This window comes from Elephantulus edwardii, unplaced genomic scaffold, assembly GCF_000299155.1.
Source record: "Elephantulus edwardii isolate Elephantulus edwardi_28Jun2011 unplaced genomic scaffold, EleEdw1.0 scaffold00075, whole genome shotgun sequence".
Lineage (NCBI taxonomy): Eukaryota > Metazoa > Chordata > Mammalia > Macroscelidea > Macroscelididae > Elephantulus > Elephantulus edwardii.
Genome location: NW_006399825.1, coordinates 7,524,184 through 7,548,950, shown reverse-complemented (window position 1 = coordinate 7,548,950; position 24,767 = coordinate 7,524,184).

Below are 24,767 nucleotides of genomic sequence, written 5' to 3'. Positions count from 1 at the left end.
CACGTTAACATCCTTGGTAGTAGCAGTCAGGAAATCAGAACATGTATTGCACTGGGAAAGTCTGTAGTTAGGAATCTCTCCAAATTATTGAAGAGTAATGTCAGTTTGAGGACTAAGGTGTGTCTGATTCAGGCAATAGTCTTCCCAATCACTTGCTACGCATCTGAGAGCTAGACAGTGAATAAGGATGACAGAAAATGAATTGAGGCCTTTGAGCTGTGGTGTTGGAGAATAGCACTGACCATTGCATGGAAAGCCAAGAGAATGAACAGATATATCTTAGAGAGGGTGCAGCCGGGGTGCCCTTTCGAGGCAAGAATTATGAGGCTTTGCCTCACATACTTTGGACATGTTGCTAGGAGTTGCTATTCCTTGAAGAAGGACATGATGCTGGGAAGGGTGGAGGGTTGGTGAAGTAGAGGAAGACCTTCAACCAGGTGAATAGACATGGTGGCTACCTCAATGGGCTTTTGTGTGTCAGAAAGTATGAGGATGGCACAGGATAGGAGAGGGCTCAGAGATTTTTTCATAGGGCCATTGTGAATTGTACTTGACTCAATGGCACATAAAACTAGCAACAGCCCATTCATTTGCCTCATTTTCCCCCCTTCTTCACATTTTGATTAAAAATCTAATAACTCCACAAAGCTTAACCACACTTCAACTTGGTCAGTCACTCTATTGCTCCTATTGAAGGGTTCTATGTACTGTATTTGTAACACAACAGAGACAGGTTTCCATTGGCTTTAGGATTTGAAAATGCCACAGGTCGACATTATAGAAGAAATATTCTCTAATGGTACCCTTTGCTCCTTCCTATCCTATGCCAACTCCTATCTTTAAAGCAGTGTCTCCCCTAAAGTCTGTCCTCCTGACGTTACAACAATACTTGCAATAACTCTTTGTTTTTGGAGACTGTCTTAGACATTTGTTGCTTTAGGCTCCCTCGCATCTATTACCCTACTTCTTATTGAGGTAAGTACTTTCTTCTTGGGGATCCTGTCACAGTTGCTTGAGTGCAATGAGGCTTGTACTGGATATGACAGTTTGACCATAATAATTTGGTTTGGCAATTATGTAATGATGTAATGTGAGAGTTAGATAATGATGTAGCTGTTCTCAAGATGTGGTCTGATAGGATCAGGCCAATTCCAGGTTTATTTGGTGATGCAGTACACACACACACACACACACACACACACACACACACACACACACACGCTCTCTGGCACATCTAGTTGGCTCAACCTGCATCCTGCAGCTTGTTTGAACCAGTGATCCACCATACTGCCTGCTGATCTTAGATTTCTCAGCCTCTGCAAGCAGACCCTGCCTTCTTGCCTGCCAATCTTGAATTTGTCAGCCCTTATAGCTGATAACTAAAGTGTACCTGATTCAGGTCATGGTTTTCCCATCACTGGCTATGCATCTGAGAGCTGGACAATGAGTAAGGACGATAGAAGAAGAAATGAAGCCTTTGATCTCTGGTGTTGAGAAGAGTACTAAATATCCTATGAACTGCCGAAAAAACAAATATATGTCTTGGGGAAAGTGCGTCCAGGGTGTTCTTTAGAGGTGAAGATGACAAAGCTTTGTCTCTCACATTTTAAGCATGTTGCTAGACGATTCTATTCCTTTGAAGGAACATAATGTTTAGAAATGTGGTTGTTCTTGTTTTTAGGTGGCATTGAGTAGAGTACGACTCAGAGAAACTCTATGACAACAGATCTGAACCCTGTCCTACCCTGTACCATCCTCACCATCTCTGACTCTCTCAAGCTTATTGCTGCAGTCACTGTGTCAGTCCACTTGGATGGGGGTCTTCCTTTTCTTCTTTGTCTCTCCACCTTCCCAAGCTTGATGTCCCTCTCCAAGGAATAACCTCTACCAGTAACATGCCCAAAGCATGTGAGATGAAGCTTCATTATCCTTGCCTCCAAGGAATACTTTGGCTGCACCTTCTCTAAGACATATCTACTCATTCTTTTGGTAGTCCATGGGATATTCAGCATTCTTCTTTAACACCACAGTTTAAAGGCATCAATTCTTCTGTCATCCTTAGTCATTGTTCAGCTCTCAGATGCATAGCCAGTGACTGAAAAGACCATGGCCTGAATTAGATGCACCTTAGCCCTCAAACTGACATCATTGCTTCTCAATAATCTGGAGAGGTCCCTGGCTACAGACTTTCCCAGGGCACTATGTCTCCTGATCTCCTGACTGCTGGTACCAAGGGTATTGATTGTAGTTCCAAGTAAGATAAAGTCATTGACAGTCTCAATCTTTTCTCCGTCTATTGTGATGTTGCCTATCAGTCCAGTGGCTAGGATTTTTGTTTTCTGGAGGCTCAGTGAAAGAGAGGAAGAGCCTCACTTAGATAAATTGACTCATGACTGCAGTAATGGGTTCAGCCATGTCAGAGATGAGGAGGATGGCACAGGACAGGACAGGGTTCAGATCTGTTGTTGAGATGAGTCGTACTCGACTTGACAGCACCTAACGACAGCAGCTACATGAGCTCTGGTGTCATGCTCCACAGGGAGTTGCACTGCTAACCCAAAAGGCAAGCCTTCCTGGCAGTTCAAATCCACAAGTGGCGTGCCATCTCCTCCCATGTAATTTATAGCCGTGGAAACCCAGTGGAGGGTCAACTATGAGTTGGTGCTGTCTTGATAGTAAAAACAGCCACCACAGTTACATGAGTCAAGAGAAACCTCCATCTCCTCATCCATGGACATGAAACTTGCCAGCCTTCGGTCCTTCACTGATGGCACGTGAACTGTTTCCTGGAGTTCTGTCTCTCTACAGGTCTATCTATCAATGTATTAAAGCTTCATTGCTTTTACTTCTCTTGTGAAGCCAGCCTAAGCCATTGTGAATAAAGGAGGGTGGGAACTACAGCCTGGACTCAAACTGAGGAGGCCTAAAGTGTGTATGTTTCAGGAGCTGCTGTGTCACCATGAAGGAATATCTCATTAAGCAGCGAGCCAGTTTGTGTCAGACCTCTCCCTGGATGTTTCATTACATGAGCCAAAGCTATCTTGAGACCATACTTATTCACTACGTGGCATTAAGCTTATACACACAATTTTTTTGTTGTTGAATGTTGTCGAGTCAGAACTGCCTCTGAGCTGACCCTCAAGTAAGTCTTTAGAGGCTGTAAATGGCATGAGAGAAGATTGCCTATCTTTCTCCTGTGGAGCAGCTAGCTGCTGGTGAATCCAAGCTGCCTGCCTTTAGTTTGGCCATACAACTTCTTACCCACTGGGCCACCAGAGCTCCCAACCGGGCTAGGAATAAGGGTTTGGAATCAAGTCATTCACTAGCTCCTTATGTCACTGCGATTGTGGTCAGGATGTTACAACTCTCTGGACAGCATGCTCCTGAACTTTGCTGGAGATAAGAGAGTTGGTCAACAATAGAGTGGACGTTAACCATTGTGCACCAGCCAGCCCAGGGTGTCAATTACTTTGGTTTTGATGTTTCAGTTGTTAAACACTTCAAATCTGGACCAGATCATTTCAACATTCTTGTGTATCTATCATTCTGTGTTTCTAAGCAGGGAAAATCTGATCTCATCATAATCCCTTATATTCTGATCCAAGCACACCTTCTCTAAGGTGCAAGATGAAGCATGTTGTGTTTAAACCAACAAACAGGATTTGTGCTTCCCATAAATTATTTTTATCCTCATGAGATTTCCTTTACCTCCACCTTGCCTCGATAGCATCTGATTTAAGAAAAGTGGGCAACAGAGGTCTGGGCTTCAGCCTCTACTGTGACCTCAGGCATGTCATTTGTCTATCATTACTCTGTGGGTGGAGATGACAAAGAGGATAACACGGTGACATCAGTGATCAAGGTCACAGGTGAAGTCAGTGATCAAGGTCAGAGACATTTTCTGTTTTGCTTTTGATTGTTTTGCCTAGATTTGGAGACTTCCTGTATATTGTTTCCCTTTGTGGGTCTATGATTCTCAAGATGGTTTTTAAAAAAACATTTCCCCAAAGTTGTTATTGCTGGAACAATCTCTCCGCCTTTGTCCAGCAAGTCCCATTAATACTTTTCATTCTAGTCTTCAAGCTTAGATCATGATTGTTCTCAATGTTGTATAGAGTCCCCACCTTCCAGGTAGGAGATTGTGCTCGATTTGCTGTGTTGTATGCACAGCCACCACCTGCCTGTCAGTGGAGATTTGCATGATGCCTTGATGCCCAACAGATTTCAGTGGAATTTCCCAAGCTGAGTTAGGAGGAAAGGCCTGGAGGTCTACTTCTGAAAATCAACTGAAAAAACCCCCGCATAGAGCACAATGGTTTGATCTATGACCAATGGTATAGGATTGGTTATCTGTTCTGTTGTGTATGGGATGATCAGGAGTCCAGTGCTGACAGGACAGCAGCTAACAACACCACCATCAATGGCAACTTGTGCTGATATGTCAGCATCAGAATTTGCAAAGAATGAATTCACATGGTCCTTACCTTCTAGGTGTGTCATCTGACCTAGAAATTGTGGCAAGGACAGTTTGATTTAGGTATATAACTAAACTGGGCTTATTGTCTTGGTGTATCTCACAGCTCACAAAAGAATGTATAAAATTCAGAATGGACTATATAAATAAAAAGCCACAGAGAAATATCTTCCAGCTCAAAGACAATTAATAGACTTATTTCTTGATTAAAAACAAAAACAAAGTTTTTATTAATTCAGGCCATCCTGTTGGTGAATCCTATTAGCTCTACCTTAAAGCAGTATCCAACGTATGACCTTTTCTCACCCACCACTGCAGCCACCTTGAAAACACCACCATCCCTCTCTTGGACTGTGCTTTGGTTTCCCTTCATCCAGTCTGCACTCTTCTGAAGTCTGTTGATCCTCCACAGTATAAACATTTGTCACCTTCTTCCTGTGACATCCCACCACACTTAGTAAAATCCCTATATCCTTACCATGATCTGCAAGACCCTGTTAGGTCTGCCCTCAGTCACCTGCCAACTTCATCTTCATCACTCTCTCCTTTGCTTCAACCACTGTCCTCCTGGCTGTTCTCAGACATGCCAGCCCAATCCTGCCCCAGGGCCTTTGTTCTTGCTGTTCCCTCTTGACTGGAATGCTCTTTCTCAGACGTGCTTGTGACTTGGTCTCTCACAGCAGTCAAGCCTGCACTTTTCTGTCATAGTTTTCCCCCACAATTGTGTTTTAAACCATAGCCAGCACTTTCATGCTATTTAATCTTGTTTTATCTGTCTTTATACCACATATTCCTACCTGGCAAACTTGTTTACTTCTCTGTAAAGACAGATATGTTTGTCTGTCATTGACTATGAAAAGGCATTTGACTGTGTGGATCACAATAAACTGTGGCTGACTCTGAGAAGAATGGCAATCCCAGAATACTTGATGATGCTTATGCGAAACCTATACTTGGGCCAGGAGGCAGTCGTCAGAATAGAGCAAGGAAACACTGCATGGTTCAAAATTGGGAAGGGTGTGCAACAGGCATGTATCCTACCGTATCTTTTCAATCTATACGCAGAACAGATTATCTGGGAGGCTGGACTCTATGAAGAGAAATGTGGCATCAGGATTAGAGGTAGAGTCATCAACAATCTGTGTAATGCAGATGACACAACATGAAGTTCAACATCAAGAAAACAAAAATTCTCACCACTGGGCTGATTGGCAGCATCATGATAGATGATGAAGAGATTTAGGTTGTTGACAGCTTCTGTTTGCTTGGCTCTACAGTCAACACTCTTGGTACCAGCAGTCAGGAAATTGAAAGACAAATCACATTGGGAAAGTCTGCTGTCAGAGACCTCTCCAAAGTACTGAAGAGCAACAATGTCAGTCTAGAGACTAAGGTGTGCCTGATCCATGCCATGGTCTTTGCAATTACTTGCTATGCATGAGAGAGCTGGACAATAACTAGGGATGGCAGAAGGATAACTGATGCCTTTGAGCTGGGTGCTGGAGAAGGGTATTGAATATATAATGAACTGCTAGGAGAACAAACAAGTTTGTCCTGGAGAGGGTGAATCCAGGCTGCTCTTTGGAGGCAAGGATTCTGAAGCTTTGTCTGAAATACTTTGGACATGTTGCAAGGCAGGATCAGTCCTTGGAGAGTGACATCATGCTTGGGAGGGTGGAAGAACAGCACAGGAGAGGAAGACCCTCAATGAGATGGATTGATTCAGTCACTGGAGTAATGGGGGTAGGAGTGTCAGAGACAATGAGACTGGCAAGTGATAGAGCAGGGTTTAGGGCTGTTGCACATAGGGTCGCTATGAGTTGCAGGAGATGGCACATAACAACAACAACAACAACAATGTCCCTTAAAGCTTAGAACAATGCTTGGTATGTCTAGGTGCCCATTATGTATCCGATGAATGAATGAAGTTATTTCTTTTAAAAATAATTATATATTACAGAGTTGCTAAGGTACTATCTATTGGCATTGGGTAAAAAGTGCAAGAACTAAAAATTTAGATTTTGAAAAAAAGAACTCTTTTGAAAATGCATTTGTAAGGAGCGATGATAATACAAACAAAAAACCATTTTAAAGGGCTGCAGTGCCCAGGGTCTGGGCAGTCCGGTTCCTTATCTAATTGCTTAAGTGGTGGTTAAAGAGTCTTGGGACCTATTAGTCTTAACTCTAGGGATTTACTGGTCAGGCTGGTTGATTCTAGCCCAGCTGTGCCTCAGGTCACAGGTTCCTGTCTCCCCTGGGCCTGTCAAATTGATTCTAATTACCCCAGATCTGAGACTCTCACTGTAACCAGCCATCCTTGGCCCTTCTGACTGTGGCCTCTTGAGGAGACCGCTTGAGGAAAGCCATTACTGCCCTGGAAAACCAGTTGAAAACCACATCAGAGTCAGCTGCTGTGTCTGAAGACCACATTGTCACTGTCACTGGTGGAAGGGGAGAGTGTGACCGGGTGGAGATGGTGCATGGGGGAAGTGGGCACGGCATGGGTAGAGGCAGAGTTTGCTTGGTGAAGCTCGTAGGCCCCAGAAGGCACCTGGTGGGGGGAGGGGGGAATACCAGACTTTTCAACAGGAAGCTCTGGTGGCCAAGTCCATAGGTGGTTGCACTGCAGGCCAAAAAGCCTCTTTAGTTGTTCGAATCTATCAGCCATTTCTCTGGAAAAAGAGGAGTCCTCTCTTCCCATGTATTGCACAGCCTTGGAAACCCAAAAGCGGGTCAGGTATGAGCTGTCCAACTCAACAGCAATCAGGTTCTTTTAAATTTTTTTTATAAAATTGCTTTTAGCAAATCCATATAAAAGGTTAGTAGATGCTTCGCAAAATTTGGGCAAAACCCATGATTTTCCACCCCTTGCAATTATCAAACAAAAATAGCTTTAAAATATCCCTGCGACCTTTAAGTAATTATAATCACATAGAGCCATCTGTGCTGCCAAAATGCTTAGCCTGGTACTTCATGGATGGACTGTTCTGTCATTCAGAGAGGTAAGGAGACATGCTTCCTTTCCACAAGGGAGAAAAAGGCAGAGACAGGCCAAGGGACCCACATAAAGTCTAACCTTCAGCTTTGCTTCAGACCTCAAATTTCCTCATGCCCATAGAATGCTTCATCAGATAAATATCACTTTTGAATCCCTGGCCTCTGCCTGGTTGTTAGCTTTCCCTGCCACACTGACCAATAGAGGGAACAGAGGCAGCTGAGAAAAAAGAAGCATGTAAGAACATTCTGAAGCCTCTGCTGCTTCTCTGTCTTCATAGAGAAGATTCTGGATTACATACAAGGAAGAAGAGAACTGGTAAAATGCCCTGACTAGAGGTGACTCAGTTTTTCATGAAGACCTAGCGTTTTCCTGGCACTTCCTAACTGGGCTTCCAGGATACCACAGGGGCCAGCATATTCCAGGGGCCCATCCAATCCACAGGCAGTTGATTGATCTGCAGTTTCAGGGATCAGGTTGCTCTCATTTTCAATCAATTCATTGCTGTTGAGTCAGAACTAAGTCATATCTGACCCTCTAGTGGGTTTTCAGAGGCTATAAATTGTATGAAAGGAGATTGTGTATCTTTTCCCCTCAGAACAGCTTGTAGACTCGAACCAAGAGCCTTTAGGTTAGCAGTACAACTCCTTACCCATTAGGCCACCAGAGCTCCTAAGGTTGTTCTGTGGGATATAAAAGGATTGGTTTTTTTTGTTTGTTTTGTTTTTTTAAGGATTGTTTTAAGATGGATCAATTCAGGTGAAGTGGTAACTAAGGCCTTCTGTACTCTGAATCCCAGTGACTTGCTGATAGGTCACCAAATCAGCATCAGATAAGCCTCACAAACACAAGTATTATCCACAAATCCAGGTCTGCGTGGGTCGTTTGTACCTGGTTATCTGTGTTACTGTCTCTGAGCTACTCCCACAAGCAGGCTGGCCTCAAACTGGACAGGGCTTCATTTTTTTACAAGGAGGGAAACTGAGGCAAAGAGTTGCTAGGGCCTCCTCCCAGCTTGTGCCAAAGGAAGCAGTTGGTGGCCAAATTCCCTTCCTCTAACTGCAATCTGACTCTCCCTCCTGGTATGTTTATGACAGCTCAGAGGTAATCTCACATGTCAGCATGAGCTTTCCGGAATACGTGCATCTCCCATTCTGGAAGAACAGGCAGCGGGGGTGAAGGTGAGACAGGAAATCTTTCTGGAGGCTCTGAAGCCATTCCGGTTTTGGAGCGTCCCCAGTAACACCCACAGAGTCAAGCCTTTTTAAAGTGCCTTTTGGAGAGGCTGCACTGAGGGCAGGGTTGCCTCCATCTGCTCTGGCCCAGCTTTCTTTTGCAGGACCCTGTGAGAGGAACAGAGCAGTGCCCCAGGGAGGATGCGAGGAGAATGGGCTGATTGAGGGATGTGGGCACAGGCCTGGCGGGCTGCCACCACGCTGCCTGTCAGTAGGCTGCCGGGTGGCTTTTCTTCTGAGTTTGCTCAGAGCCAGAGAGGCTGAGTGCCAGGGAGAGCATTTCCTCTGTTTGAGAAAAGCCTAGTCCATTTGGTCTGCCCCCCAGCCTGTGGCTTCTTGCCTGAGAAACTTTGCTGTCACTGGGCATGAACCCCACTGACTGTGTCTCTGCGGTGACCAACAAAAGAAGCTTCCTCAGGAAGAAGGAGCCAATGATGATCCTACTCTGTGTGTGAGTGTGACAAGACTGCGTGAACGTCTTCTGTTGGGGGTATAGGCCTCCACCTGATAGTGTCTCAGGAAGAGTTGTCCAGAATGACAGTGGAGTGTTCTCAGGCCTGGAAGGGATCTTCACCAGGTTCAATCTTCTCTATTTTTTTGAACACAAAGAAAGGAAGGCCCAGAGATTTGAAATAACTTCCTCAAGTTCATACAGGAAATACAGGTTTGAGGCCTGGGCCTACCACTGCCTTGCCGTGTGGCCTTGACGAATAACTTTGTTGGAACTGTTTCCTCATCTCTAGAGGGTCTTTGGACATAGACATTTGTGAATGGGCAAACAGTTAAAAGCTTGGCTACTAACCAAAAGGTTGGTGGTTCAAAATTACCCAGAGACAGCTTGGAAGAAAGCTCTCACAATTTACACAGCCATTAAAAACTCTCAACAGTTCTACTCTAAAACACTTGGAGTCACCATGAGGCAGAATCAACTCAACTTGATGGAATATAGTCAGTCAGTCAAAAGGGTACAAGAGAAGACCCAAATTGTGAGTATGAAATGAGATGAGGACATTTGAGAATCTAGATTATCATGCTTTTATTACTGTACTACTCAGTGGCCTAGTGCTTAGAGAGTTGTGCTCCACCAGCTGCTCTGTGGGAGAAAAAATGATCAATCTCTTCCCATGAGATTTACAGCCTTTGAAAATCTGCTGGAGAGTCAGCCACAAGATGGTTCCAACTCAACAACAATGACCACTGTGAGTGGACTTTGAAAAGATGGCTGTGTAATTTTGCACTCACCTGATGAAGAGCGCTTGCAATCATCGGCACATTCCCTACTCCCATTTTTAAAGAATCTCTTAAAAATATTCATTCTTTTATGTCAAAGATGAGAAAATGTCTGTCTAAGATGGGCTTAATATGGGTTCCTGTATTCTCAGCCTCCCTTGGACTTTCTGCCTCCACCTGCTGCCAGTTAGAAAATTCTTGTTGCTCAGAGACATGAATCGGTGTTGGGGCTTATTGTGGGTAAACAGGGGAGATCCTCCCCCTGGATGGATGGGAGGCACCTCAACAGCCCTTCTTCTCTTCTCTTTGCTCTTGAGTTCATGAGGGGCTGTGGCTTCCCTGTCTGCGAAGAGAGAAGAGCACATCTGAAGAAAAGGCCAGAACATGTGCATTTCCTGGCTTCAGAATTGTGGCAACCCTAACAACAAACAAAGAATCACGATCAATTGTGTTCAAGTGGCTGCAGGGATTTATCGACACTTTCTGGAAATCTCTGGGTGCAGACATGAGGTTCAAACTGAACAGAGCCATGAAGAAACACAGAGGTCCTTGTTAAATAGGAAGAATGAGTTGAATGTATATGGGGTGAGGGTAGGGGGTGGAACAGGGAAAGATAGAAGGAAAGGGGGTTCATCCTGTTAAATATTTACAGTCTGAGCTCTAGGTCAGCCACTCCAGTTCTCTCTTACCAAAAGTAGTGTCAGGAGAATGATTGCCGTAATATATTCCTCCCTCTAAACCTACCTTGCATGAGAAAAGGCAGTGAGCCCAGAGAACTGTTCATGAATATTAATCAGTAAACTCCCCCTGCTATTTGGAAGCTGGGGCTGGTGCTAAAATGCCTGCTTTCCAGCCCCCAAATGCAAACAGCCCCTGAGGAAAACCCTGAAGCTCTGAGCTGAAGGAGAGGAGGTCTTCTCCACAGCTGGGGTCAGAGGGCACAGCCAGGGGAGGAGTCAGCTTTGTTTTCACTCTGTATTGGTGAAAGCCAAACCTTTATGGAACGTTTCTAGCTGCATTTTGGGCTATTTAGCTTCAAAAACAAAAGATTTATTTTCCTCCTTTTCTCTTTAGGTTTTGTGCTCCACTGACAGCAGTGACATATGCAGGTCTGGAGGCTGTTAAGGCCAGGCCAGGCTCTCCTCCCATCCTGAGGAGAAGAAAAGATAGGATCTTAATTAAGAGAACCCAGCATTCTTCGTTCTTCAAGTTAAGCTAGCACAAACTTTGCCAACATTCACCGTTTCTTCTTCTGATCTTTTCAGCAGAGGAAGAAAAATCAAATGTGGTGTGATGAGGAATGCTTTTCATACACAACACCGTACTTGCACAACTGGTTACATTTTATAAAGCACTTCCACATGCTATGGTACCCCTAAAATCCTTGCACCAGTTCTATGAGATGGGGCTTATCGTCCCCTTTTACAGATGAGGAAATTGAGGTTTGTAATTAACTTCAGCAGAGTTTTAGAGATATTGAAGAGCCAAAACTAAGACCACCACCCATGTTACTGGCTCCAGTCTTAGGTGGATTTCTCTAGAGGAGCAAAATCAGAAGCTGTGCTGCAATCCTGAGGCACACAGTTCAAGGCCACCAGTGTCTCCGTGGCAGGATGGGCATTCTCCTTCTGTGCGATTAACTGCCTCTGAAAACCTGCTGGAGGGTCAGCTCTGGGTCAGTTCCAACTCAATGGTACACAGCAACAACAACAACAATGATAGATAGATAGATAGATAGATAGATAGATAGATAGAACACCTCTGTCAACTTGGCACTTGCCACCTCTCTTTAAATGTTATGTAATCTCTAATTTAAGTCATCCATTTGCCTAACATGATACAGCTACCGTGTACCGCTGTAAATGAGAAAACTATTTGTTATATGGTGGCCTATTGGTAAGGAGTTGTGCTGCCAACCCAAAGTGCACAGAATCCATCAGCTGCTTTGCGGGAGAAAGATGGGTAATCTTCCATTTCATTTACAGTCTCTAAAACCTCTCTAAGGGCCAGCTATGAGTTAATGCCAACTTGATGGCACAAAACCACAACTCTCTCTCTGTATGTGTGTGTATCTATAGATCTCTCTCTCTCTCCCTCGTTGTTGTTGTTAAGTGCTGTTGAGTCATAGGGGACTTAGAGTGACCCTATGAAGGAAAGTCCTCAACACTTGTGTGACTTTCATTCTCTCTCCAGGTTCATAGGGTTTCCGGAGACAAGCTATTACAGAAGTGGATGCTGCTCCTGCTTCCAAGCTTGTTTTACTCGGGGAGCTCCACCAAACACTGTTGGCCATGGGTAGCCATTAATGCATCTGACACATTAGTGTCACAGTGTTCAACTTCACAGCAACCACAAGTTACTGCTGTATGGCAAGTGGACATACCAGGGCTATACGACCCAGAAGAATGTTTGAACAAACACAATGAAAGACAGGCCTGGGGCTGAGGATTAGAAGTCACCCACTTTTGGCTTGGTAGCTTCGCTTTCTGTTCACTAGGCCAACTGGTCACTCTCTATGTTGATGTTTTATATATATATATATATATATAGTTTGTGTTATGTGCCGTCGTGCCACCTGCAACTCATAATGACCCTATGCACAATAACTCTGAACCCCCCATATAGATATAGATGTAGATGTAGATATAGAGATAGAGATAGAGAGATAGATGTTGTTTGTCATTGAGTTGTAACTGAATGCAATTTTCAGTGGGTTTTCAGAGGCAGTAAATCTTATGAGAGAAAACGGCTTACCCTTCTCCCATGGAGCAGTGTACACTCTCTCGCTCTCTTAATTTCTCTCTCTCTATTTGCTGTTAGGTGTCATGGAGTTCTCATAATGACCTTATGAACAGCAGATATGAACCTTGTCTTATCCTGTGCCATTCTCATAATCTCTGACACAACCAAGCCCCACTGCTACAGTCACTCCCAATCCACCTGGTTGAGGGTCTTCCTCTTCTTTGCCAACTCTCCACCTTCCCAAGTATGATGTCTCTCTAAGGAATAATCTCTCCTGGCAACATGCTCATAGTATATGAGAAGAAGATTTATCATGTTGGCCTCCAAGGAGCACTCTGGACGCACTTTATCCAAGACAAATCTCTTTGTTCTTTTGATAGTCCGTGGGACATTCAGTACTCTTTTCCAGCACCACAGTTTAGAGTCATCAATTCTTCTGTCATCCTAATTTATAATATCAAAATATTACGAAAAGCTATATTTAGCTTAATTTGAAAATCTAGACGAAATGGACAAATTCCTTGAACCTCATGTCCTACCCAGATTGACACAGATAGATGTAGAAGACCTGAACAGACAAAAGATAAATTGAGGAGGTCATAACAAAGCCTCCCCACAAAATGTCCTGGACCAGATGGCTTCATGGCTGAATTCTACCAAACATTCAGAACCATCTTTTACTAATACTACCTAAATTATTTGGAAAAATAGAAAAAGAAGGAACACTCCTAGAGACATTCTATCAAGCCAGTATAACGCTCATACTGAAACCAGGCAAAGATATTACCAAAAAAAGAAACTACAGACCAATATCTCTCATGAATATAGCTGCAAAAATCCTTAACATAATCCTAGCCAATAGAATCCAACAACATATTAAAAATAATTTATCATGACTAAGTGAGAGTCATACAGGTATGCAAAGATGAGAAAACATAAGAAAAACAGTCAACATAATTCACCACATTAACAAAGCAAATAGCAAGAACCATAGAAATTGATGCAGAAAAGGTATTTGAAAAAATCCAACACCGCTTAATGATCAATACATTTAGAAAAATTGGAATAGAAGGGAATTTCCTCAACATAGTAAAAAAGTAAATATGTAAAACCAAGAGCCAATATCATTCTCAATGGAGAAAGACTAAAGCATCTTTCTTGCAGACAGGGACCAGGCAGGGATTCCTACTGTCACCACTTCTATTCAATATTATATTGGATGTACTTGTTAGGACAATTCAATAGGAGAAGGAAATAAAAGGCATCCAGATTGGCAAAGAGATGGTGGAACTGTCACTATATGCAGATGATATGATAGTATACACAGAAACCCCCAAGTACTTAACAAAAAAAACTGTTAGAGCTACTGAACCAATTTAGTAGGGTAACAGGATACAAGATCAAGATCCAAAATTCAATGAGATGCCTCTACATTAGCAAAGAGAACACAGAGAAGGAAATTAAGAAAGCAATACCATTTACAATGTTGTTTTTATGTGCCATCAAGTCACCTGTGACTCTGATCCCTGCTCTATCTTGAGTCAATTTCATTGTCTTTGACATATCTACCCCCATTACACCAGTCACTGAGTCAATCCAACTTACCCAGTGTCTTGATTTCTTGTGCTGTCCCTCCACCCTTCCAAGTATGATGTTGCTCTGTAAGGACTGATCCCTCTTGGCAACATGCCGAAAGTATTTGAGACGGAGCTTCAAAATCCTTGGCCAACCACAAATTGAGATACTTGGGAATGAAGCTAACTAGAGACACAAAAGAACTATACAGAGAAAACTATAGAACACTTCTGCAAGGAACAATAGAAGACCTAAGAAAATGGGAAAATGTTTCCTGTTCATGGATAGGAAGCCTCAATATAGAGAAAGTGGCAATCCTACCAAACACAATCAACATGTTCAATGCAATCCCAATACAGATAACAAATTCATTTTTAAAAATTTTATTTTACTAATTTTACTGAACGTTTACAGAGATTTTGGATTTCCATTCATTCATAGTTGCATTTAATTGTCAAGTTTATTTGGAGAGGTATAGTACTCTCTGACCTGAAAACCTACCTCACAACAGTAGTAACCAAAACAGCGTGGTACTGGTATAATTACAGGCACATAAACCAATAGGATAGAATCAAGAACGCAGACATGAACCTATCTGTCTATGGCCAACTATATTTGACAAGAAATAAAACCTATCAAATGGATGAATAACAACATCTTCAACAAATGGTTCTGGCAAACAGGACTACTATATGCAGAAAGCTGAAATGGTATCTACATCTTATACCACATACAAAGATCAACTCAAGGTGGAACAGAGACCTGGAGTAAAGCCCCAAACCATAAAGTTCATAACAGACAAATCAGAACCAAGTTTAGAAGACCTAGTCTATGATATAAAGAAGCTGACAAATACAGCTAAAAATGCACAATCTGGAGGGGATAAAATTAATGATTGAGACCTTCTAAAGATTAAATCCCTGTGTGTATCAAAACTTTTTCAAATAGGATTAAAATAAAATCTACTGACTGGGAAAAACATTTGACAATACCATCTCAGACAAGAGTCTCATAACAAAAGTTTGCAGACTATTACTGAGCCAATAGAGGAAAGACTGGTAATCCAATTACAAAATGAGGAGAAGACATGGAAAGACTTTTCACAGAGGAAGATACTCGGATGGCAAAAGACCTATAAAGAAATGCTCAAGATCACTGGCAATGATAGAGATGCAAATCAAAACAACCATGAGATACCATCTTACCCCAGTAGTAGTGGCAAAGTTTAGAAGGGCAGCAAGCAATAAATGTTGGAGAGGATGTGGTAAGATAGGAACTCATACACTGTTGGTGGGTTTGTAAAATGGCACAATCACTTCTGAAAGCAGTTTGGCATTTCCTCAAAAAGATGTACATAGAAACTCTGTATAACCCAACTATTCCATTACTAGGAATATAACCCAAACAAATTAGAACTGAGATACAAACAGAGATTTGTACACCAATGTTCATAGCAGAATTATTCACCATCACAAGACATGAAAACAGCCCAAATATCCAACCACAATTGAATGGATTGAGAAATTATGCAACATTCACACAATGAAGTACTATGCAGCATTCAGGGGCAACATTTTTTTAAAAAATACTACATAAATACAACCCCATTTTCCCTCAACTTTTGGGGCAGTAGCTAGGAAATCAAAAGACAAATTGCATTGGGGACATCTTCTGTTAGGGACATCTCCAGAGTACTGAAGAGAAATGGAGACTAAAGTTCACCTGATCTAGGTCATGGTCTTCGCAATTAGGTGCTATGCATCAGAAAGCTGGAAAATGACTAGGGATGATTGAAGGAGAATTAATGTCTTTGAGCTGTGGTGCTGGAGAAGAGTATTGAACATACTATGGAGTGCTAAGAGAACAAATAGGTTCTTTCTGGAGAGGTTGAAACCAGGCTGCTCCTTGGAGGCAAGGATTCTGAAGCTCTGTCTGACATGCTTTGGGCATGTTGCAAGATGGAGCAGTCTTTGGAGAGGGACATTATACTTGGGAGGATGGAGGGACAGGGCAGGATGAGAAGACCCTGGATGAGATGTATTGATTCAGTGACTGGGGTAATGGGGGTGGGTGGGTAGGTGTTTTGGAGACAAACAAGGTTGGCTTAGGATAGAGTAGGATTCAGAGCTGTTGTACATAGAATCGTTTTGAGTTGCAGACAACTTGACAGCACATATCAACAACAAGATCTACATAACTTGGGAGAGACTGGAGAATACTATGCTGACTGAACTAATTCAGTCTCATTAGAACAAATACTGCATAAGACCGTTATTGCAAAAATAGAAGGATAATTAGTAAAACATGTATGGGGAACCAAAGAGGGAAGGGGAAAAGGAAGACGGGCAAGGATGGATAGGAGTGAAATCACAAGTTATATTATTTGGTGAGTGAAGGGAAAAGATAAAAGAAATGAGAAAGATCTGGTGGGGACCTGAAAAGACAGGGTGATGATGGGCATAGCCCACTGGTGATTAATTTTATAAAACATAATGAATGGGAATTATTGTGTGAAACACAATGTAAATGAAGAACAGTGAGAAACACAATGTCTACAAACTTTGTAAGCAAGCCAATTTTTTCTTTTAAATTTGTCTTCTGGGCAGTCTATGGCGTCAACCCTTTTACTGTATCAAGTTCAACTAGTTTTATCTTACTATGGTTGCAGCAAAACGATTGATCTACAGCTGTAACAATCTACTAAAGAAACTAAGGAATACGACTGGGTGGAGAAATGGGAGGTTGTAGCCTTGGAAAGCTTGGATGTCCCAGCTTGTTCATTTACTGCCAGAGAAGAGATGACTCAGGGAGTCTTGTGGTACTGAGCTCTGCACCCGTTTCCCTCTAGTGCTGTAACAGTTAAATTCACGTGTTAACTAGGCTCTGGTGCCTAGTTGTTTGGTAGAATGCTAGTCTAGTTTCTGTTATGATGTAGTATGTGTGAGTATCTTAGTTGGCCTCAAGTAAAGGTGATTGCCTGTCATATACAAATGGGCCTGAACCAAACAGTTGAAAGCTTTTAGAACAAATAAGGGAAATCTCTAGAATGTGTTCCATCTCTAGACAATAGACATCTTTTCTCTCTCTCTCTCTCTCTCTCTCTCTCTCTCTCTCTCTCTCTCTCTCCACTCTTGGTCCGATCTATGGATCTGGAAGCATAAAGCCTATGAGATTTTGGGAGCCTTCAGACTGTTGCCTAACTTGCCAATCTTCTCCACACACATACACATAATACTGGATTTATTTCTCTAGAGAACCCTAAGACAAATGCCTTTTGTCTCTGGGTTTCTGAAATTTACAGAGGGCACAAGGGAGTCAACCCTTCTCCACATTACTTCACTTCTCAGGATTCAAGTTTGTTGGGAGTTTGATGTGAGTGGAGAGGATGCCAGAGGTGAGCACTGTGGGAAAGTTTATTTACTGCATCTAAAATAACAAGAACGAAGTAAATGACAACACAGAGAGCATAATATAATCCTTCACAATCTGGGCTCAAGCGTGAGGCAGGCTGGGTTAAAATCCTAGCTCTTCCATACTGGGTCTTGGCAAATTCTTTTACTTTCTTGCACCCATTTCTTTACCTGTAAAATAGAGATGATAATTTTTCCTATCTCATAAGGTTTTAAGAGATATTCAATGACATTAAATGTGCCTTCTAGCTCTATGGCAGAGGATGAGCACCTAGGTGCTATCAGGTACTGCTGAGTTTCCACATCAGCTATGGCGTGACTGAGACTTCACCTTCTTCCTGGTACTGGGTTAGGATCACTGCTCTATTTTGGTTGTAGAATCAATCAAGGGATTGCCCTATGCTTTGTTTTCTCATTTAACCCCACCCCATACTCAGGGGGAAAAAAATGGACAGTTTAACAGGTCTGAAAATTGTACACCGATGCAGGCTTCTCCAAATGACCTTGGAGGCTCCCTCACTGGTGCTGGAGGAGGGGATGTGTGGGCCGGGACAGGCCTGGCCTGGCCCTTTCTGAGTTCCTTGCCAGAATCTGAAGCTCTAAACAAAGCTATGTGGTGTACACTGGGCCTCTCACTTTAACAAGCTGGCGCTCTGCAGGCTGCCAGGTGGAAGGACTTGCTTCTTCTTAGGAAAGCCAAACACCAGTTGACTATGCAGGGAACTAGCCAAGACAGGAAGTGGGCTCTGATATCCCGTCTTATGGAACAAAGGTGCCTAAAAGGGGCCCAGAAGCCTGCCAGAAAATATGCAAAATTATAAGAAAAAGTTAATCCCTTTCACCAGATTCGTAAAGGAATTTGGGACCCTAAAACTGAAAAGAGTCTATGCCAGAGAGCAAGAAGACTTGCGATAGACACTTAATGGGGAGTAAGTACCTGGGTAAATGTCCTAATATAGGCCGATTATCAACAAATTCATCAGGGTCCTGCCTGAAAATTCCTGCGGTATGGTGATGCATGAGAATATTTTGTAGGGCTAGTGCTTTTTCCTAATGATGTCAAGTATGAAATGGAACTACATTGTCTCTTGTTAGATGCTGTCAAGCTGAGTATGTCTCATAAGGACCCTATGAACAAGAGAGTTGAATAATAAAATTGGTGTAATAAACTAAGGGTTTTTCTGTTCAAATAAGTGATTTGGGTTAATAGTATGATTTTAATTAATAAATGTGCTGGTGGTCTTACTTTTAGTTTTCTAAGGTGGTGGTGGTTGGTTATGTGCTGTCAAGTCACCTGCAACTCATTGTGACCCTATGTACAACAGCCCTAAACTCTGCTCTATCTTGTGCTAATCTTATTGTCTCTGACACACTTATGCCCATTTCCAGTCACTGAATCAATCCATCTCATCAAAGGTGCTGCTCTGTCCCTCTACCCTCCCAAGTATGACATCCCTCTCCACAGATAGGTACCTTGTTGCAACATGTCCAAAGTATGTCAGACGAAGCTTCAGAATCCTTGCCTCCAAGCAGCAGCCTGGAGCATCTCTAGGGTGAACCTGTTTGCTCTCCTAGCAGGTCCATGGTATATTCAATATTCTTCTCCAGCACCACAGCTCAAAGGCATGAACTCTCCTTTTATCATCCTGAGTCATTGTCCAGCTTTCTGATGCATAGCAAGTAATTGCAAAGACCACAGCCTGGATCAGGCACACCTTAGTTCCAGACTGATATCATTGCTCTCAGTACTTTGGAGAGGGCTCTGACAGCAGACTTTCCCAACGCAAGTCATCTTTTAATTTCCTGGCTGCTGATACCAAGATTGTTGATTGTGGAGCCAAGCAAATTAAAGCTGTTAACAAGTTCAATCTCTTCACCATCTATCATGATGCTACTAATCAGCCCAGCAGTGAGATCTTGGTTTTCTTGATGTTGAGCTTCAATCCATATGGAAGGTTGCAGTCCCTGACCTTCTGCAACAAGCGCTACAGATAATCCTCCGTTTTGGCAAGCAGAGTTGTGTCATCTGCATAACACATATTGTGGATGAGTTTTCCTCCAATCCTGATGCCACATTTCTCCCAACCTCCTGGTTAATCTGTTCTGCATATAAATTGAAAAGGCATGGAGATAGGACACATCCCTGGCGCACACACTTCCTGTGGCTGCCATTGTAAAATATCAGACTTTAGTCCTTCTGCCAAAGTCCCAACTGTTGCTGCTACTCCCGGTTGACCACACCTTGCCCAGACTGAAGGAAATGGAGCTCTGACCCTCTTTCTGTTTCCCATTGACCTTGATGTGGAGTTGGGAGTGGCTGCCAAGCTCAGTGCCAGGAAGCAAGATGATAGGCTAAAGATGAAGATTTAGGAAACAAGCATTTTAGCATGGACAGTCTATGGTTTATAAAGGGTCTCCATTTGAACCATGGTGGCACATGGTTAAAAATACTGTGCTACTAACCAAAAGGTTGGCTTTTGAATCTGCCAGATGCTTGGTTTGAATCTACCAGGACAAAGGCCAGGCAATCTGCTCATGATAAGCATACAGCATAGAAAACTTATGGGGCAGGTCCATTCTTTCACGTGGGTTTATTTCAAAGTAACAAGACTATAGGTATCCAAAGAAATGAAAGATTTGCCCAAATAATTCTTTAGAGAGTCAATTAGATTGAGACAGGCTTTTGACCTATTTTGATGATAGTAACAAAAATAAGTGATGCCTAAATGATGACTACTATGCTTTAGGCGTGATGCATCATCAATGTACTTGGAACCGGCACTCAAGAGATCAGGAGACATATTGCATGGGAAAAGTCAGTAGTCAGGGACTTTTCCAAGTTATTGAGAAGTAATGATGTCAGTTTGAGGACTAAAGACTGCCTGATCCAGGCCATGGTATTTTCAGTCTTTTGCTGTGCATCTGAGACCTGGACAGTGACTAGGAATTACAGAACAATTGATGCCTTTGAAATGTATTGGAGAAGAGTGCTGGACATCCCATGGACTGCCAAAAAAACCCAACCAGATATATCTTAGAGAAGGTACCATAGTGCTCCTTGGAGGCAAAGATGATGAAGCTTTGTCTCTCATACTTTCAGTGTGTTGCTAGGAGATGTTATTCTTTAGAGAGGGACATCATGCCTAGAAAGAGGGAGGGATGGTGAAAGAGAGGAAGACCTGCCAGGTGGATTGACACAATGGCTACAGCAATGGGCTTGCGTGTGTCAGAGATTATGAGGATGGCATGAGATGAGATAGTGTTTGGATTGATTGTTCATAGGGTCTCTATGAGTCATACTCGATTCAATGACAGCTAAAAACAACATGCAGTAAGCACAATTTTAATTATTCTATATATTACCTAAGTCAATCCTCAAACCAACCCTAATAGATGGTTATTCTTAGCTGGCTCTGACTCACTGTTTTGTCTGCCGTGCTTAAGCCAGTTGCTGCAGTCAATCACTGCCAATTCAATTCATTTGAGGCATTTTCACTGACCTTCCACTTTTCCAGGCCCCTCCTGATAATATGTCCAAAGTATATGAGATAAAGTCTTACCATCCTTGCTTCTAAGAAGCACTCTGACTTCTATACTTCCTCTAAGACAAATTTATTCTTTTGGTGATTCATGGTATATTCAAAACTATTTGTGAACACCACAATTCAAAGACATCAATTGTTTGATCTTTAGTCATTGGTCAACTTCCTTAAACTTAGGAAGCAATTGAAGATACCAGGGCTTGGGTCAGGTGCACCATCTTTAAACTGACATATTGTTTCTATAGCACTTTAAGAAGTCATTGGCAAAAGATTTACCCTACGTGATGGTTTTATTTCTCCGTTGCTGCTTCCGTGAGTGTTGATTGTGGATCCAAGTAAGTCATTGACAACGCTAGTCTTTTCTCCATTTATCATGATGTTGTTCATTACTCCAGTTGTGAAGATTTTTGTTTCTTGATGTTGAATTGTAATCAACACTCAAAGTTAGTCTTTGCTCTTCTTCACCATCTACTTTAAATCCTCTTCATTTTCAGCAAGCAAGGGTGTGTCATCTGCATAATGGAGGTTATTGATGGGTATTCCTCCAATCCTGATGTTACATTTTCCCCCTTTGTATGTAGATGTTAAGCCATTAACAATAATAACAACAACAACAACATAGAGAGAGCTACTTTGGCCTACTGGACAGAAAGTTATGCTACCACGCTCAAGGTGGGTGATTTTAATCTGTGGCCCTCAGGCCTGGTTTAAACTGTGTTTTTTTGGGGATTTGTTTGTGGTTTTTGGTTTTTTTTGTCAAACATTCTTCTAAGTGGTATAGCACTAGTCTGTGTGTGCATTGCTGTACAGAGGTAACTTGCGGTTGCTGTGATACTAAACAGTGTGACGCTGATGTGCCAAATGCGATAATGGTGGACAGTGTTTGGTGGAGTTTCCTGATTAAAACAAGCTTGGAAGCAAGAGTGGCATCCACTTCTGAAATGGCTTGCCTCCAGAAACTCTATGAACAGTGCTCAGGTCTTTCATTCATAGGGTCACTATGAGTCATCTATGACTCGACGGCACTTAACAGTAACAACAACTTGTTGTTATTGCTAATTGCAGTATGAATAACAGACCTTATACTCTGTCCTATCCTGTGCCGTCCTTATCATCTCTGATATACTTGATCCCATAGTGGCTACAGTCACTATGTCTATCTATCTCATTGTTGGTCTTCCTCTCTTTTGTGACATTCCACCTTTCCACGCATGGTGTCCTTTTCCAAGGAATAGCTGTTCTGACTCCTAGCCACAGGTTATGTAGCTGTACCTGCCTTTCTTTCAGCTCATTGGACTTTTGAGGCTTTATGGCTAAGGTAATGCAGACTTAGGCTGTGTGACATTTAGACAGGAGTTTCCGTTGCTGTCTTAAACAATCCAGTACTCAACCTACTGGCTCTATAATGTTAACAATAAGAGCCTTTTCTATTGAAAAGTTAAGAGAAAATGGTTCTGTTGGGCCCTGCAAAGAAGACAAAGGAGGTCAAATGCAACACTTTGTACCTACTTGTTTTGGAAACCTGAGGGAGGGCTGCTATGAGTTGAAAGCAACTCAGCAATGAATGAATTTGAGGATTTTTTTAAAAAGCACTTTGATCGCAGCTGTCATTATTACTTAATTATAATAAAAGTCTAAGTTGCAATGGAAGGAAAATATCCATTTTTCTCCCACTGAGCCCCTCCCTTGTGGATTTGAACTATGGGAGATACAGTGTCTTTGGGTTAGCAACACCAAATCCTACCAATTAGGCCACCCAGAGTTAATTAGAATGGAGTTTCAGGCTTGTAGGTACCTTGACACATATAAGCTAAGTTGTTGAAAATGTGTTGTTACAACTAATCACAGGAATATTTTTAAGAAAATTACACACTCCTTTTGGAATACTGCACAAAAATGTCATAATCATTTTGGAGTTAGCTCCTCTAAGGTGACGTGGTATGGACCACATCTCCACAGTGATGCTTTTGGCACAAACCTTAGATTTCTTTTTTTCCTCTGGAAAACCTAAGTTAAATGAGCACATTCCTAAAGTGTTGGGGATAAAGGACTGGCTAGATGGTTATTTGACAGTTCTTTCTGGGAGAATAACTTAGGTCAATGCCCTGCAAGGGTCTTAGAGATGCAAAAAAGGAAGTGTCAAAAGGGACAGGGCATCTTAGTTAGGGGTGGCAGTGGGAGAGTGAAGGAAATGTACCTAATGAGATTATACCAGCTTGCAAAGAGCAGGACCAAACAAACCAACATTTTCATCTGCTGAGGAATTCACACTGAGCTCAGACAAGACAATGGACTTATTTACAGGTGCCCTGCGGTGGGGAAAGGGGCCAGACTTTGGCTCCAAGAATTTTCCTTGATTAGAAGAGAAGATTTCTTGGCAGCACTGGCTAGTTTCAGATTCTTTAAGGACAGAAGAAATTCCCTGGGGTTCCCAGGAAAGAGTGGTTTTGTTGCGTATTCAAGAAGAGCTGTCACTCTGTCTTACAACCATGTCCCTGAGGAACTTTCGGATGACCAGAGCTCTGGGGCCCTGAGCAACTTCCCCAGGAAGATGGAACGAGGCAGTGGAGCATGGGGGGATTCTGTTACTGATCTCAGTGGTCTTAATCACAGTCCTATACAGACTAAGATCATTACAGATTTTGGGGAAAGGAACTACACAGGAAGGGCTCAAAACTGTATTGTGAGTGAAACAAACAAGCAAACAAATCCCCCAAACAAAAACCCCAAAAGGCCCAGATACAGAGTAGGTTAGATCTGTAACGAGATGAGGGATAAGTGCTAGATCTGTCTCAGAATAAAGGACTGGAAGCTTCCTTCTCTGTCCTCCTCCAACCTCCCCCCATTTCTGCCTTAGCCAAGAACAGGACCAAAGAGGATGTCCTCAGGATCATTTCTAGAACAACCTGAGCCCTCACCTGGCCTCTTAGTATATTATTTTTGCCTTAGAATTCTGCTAAAAGCAAGTGAGTCTTGCAAGATACTGAGATGAGGAGAGCCCCCAAACCAAAATAAAAAAACCTTGAGGGGAAGTGTTGGTGGCTTAGTGGTTAGGAATTTTGCTGCCAACCCAAAGACAAGTGTTTCGAATCCACCAGTTGCTGTGTGAGAGAAAGATGGGCAATTTTCTCCTGTGAAATTTACTGCCTCTGAAAACCCACTGGAGGGTTAGCTATGGATTGGTTCTGACTTGATGGCACACCACCACCACCACCACCACTTCCTTGAGTGGATACCAACTCCAACATGTTTCTTATAATGTATCTCCCTTTCTTTCTTTTCCCCTCATTATTATTAATTTTAATGAAAATTTACAGAGATTTTGGATTTCCATTCATTCATTGTTACACTTTTCTCCCTGCCCACCCCTCTCCTCCAGTTTGTTCTTCTCTTTGAAAAGTAAAAGAAAAATCTTTCATTGTTATACAAACAGAACTGAAGAACAGATTCAAACCTAGAGTTGCTGTAATCAAGGATGCTTTGGGCAGAATATTAAATGATCCAGGAAGTATTAAAAGAAGATGCAAGGAATATACGGAGTCATTATATAGAAAGGAATTGGCA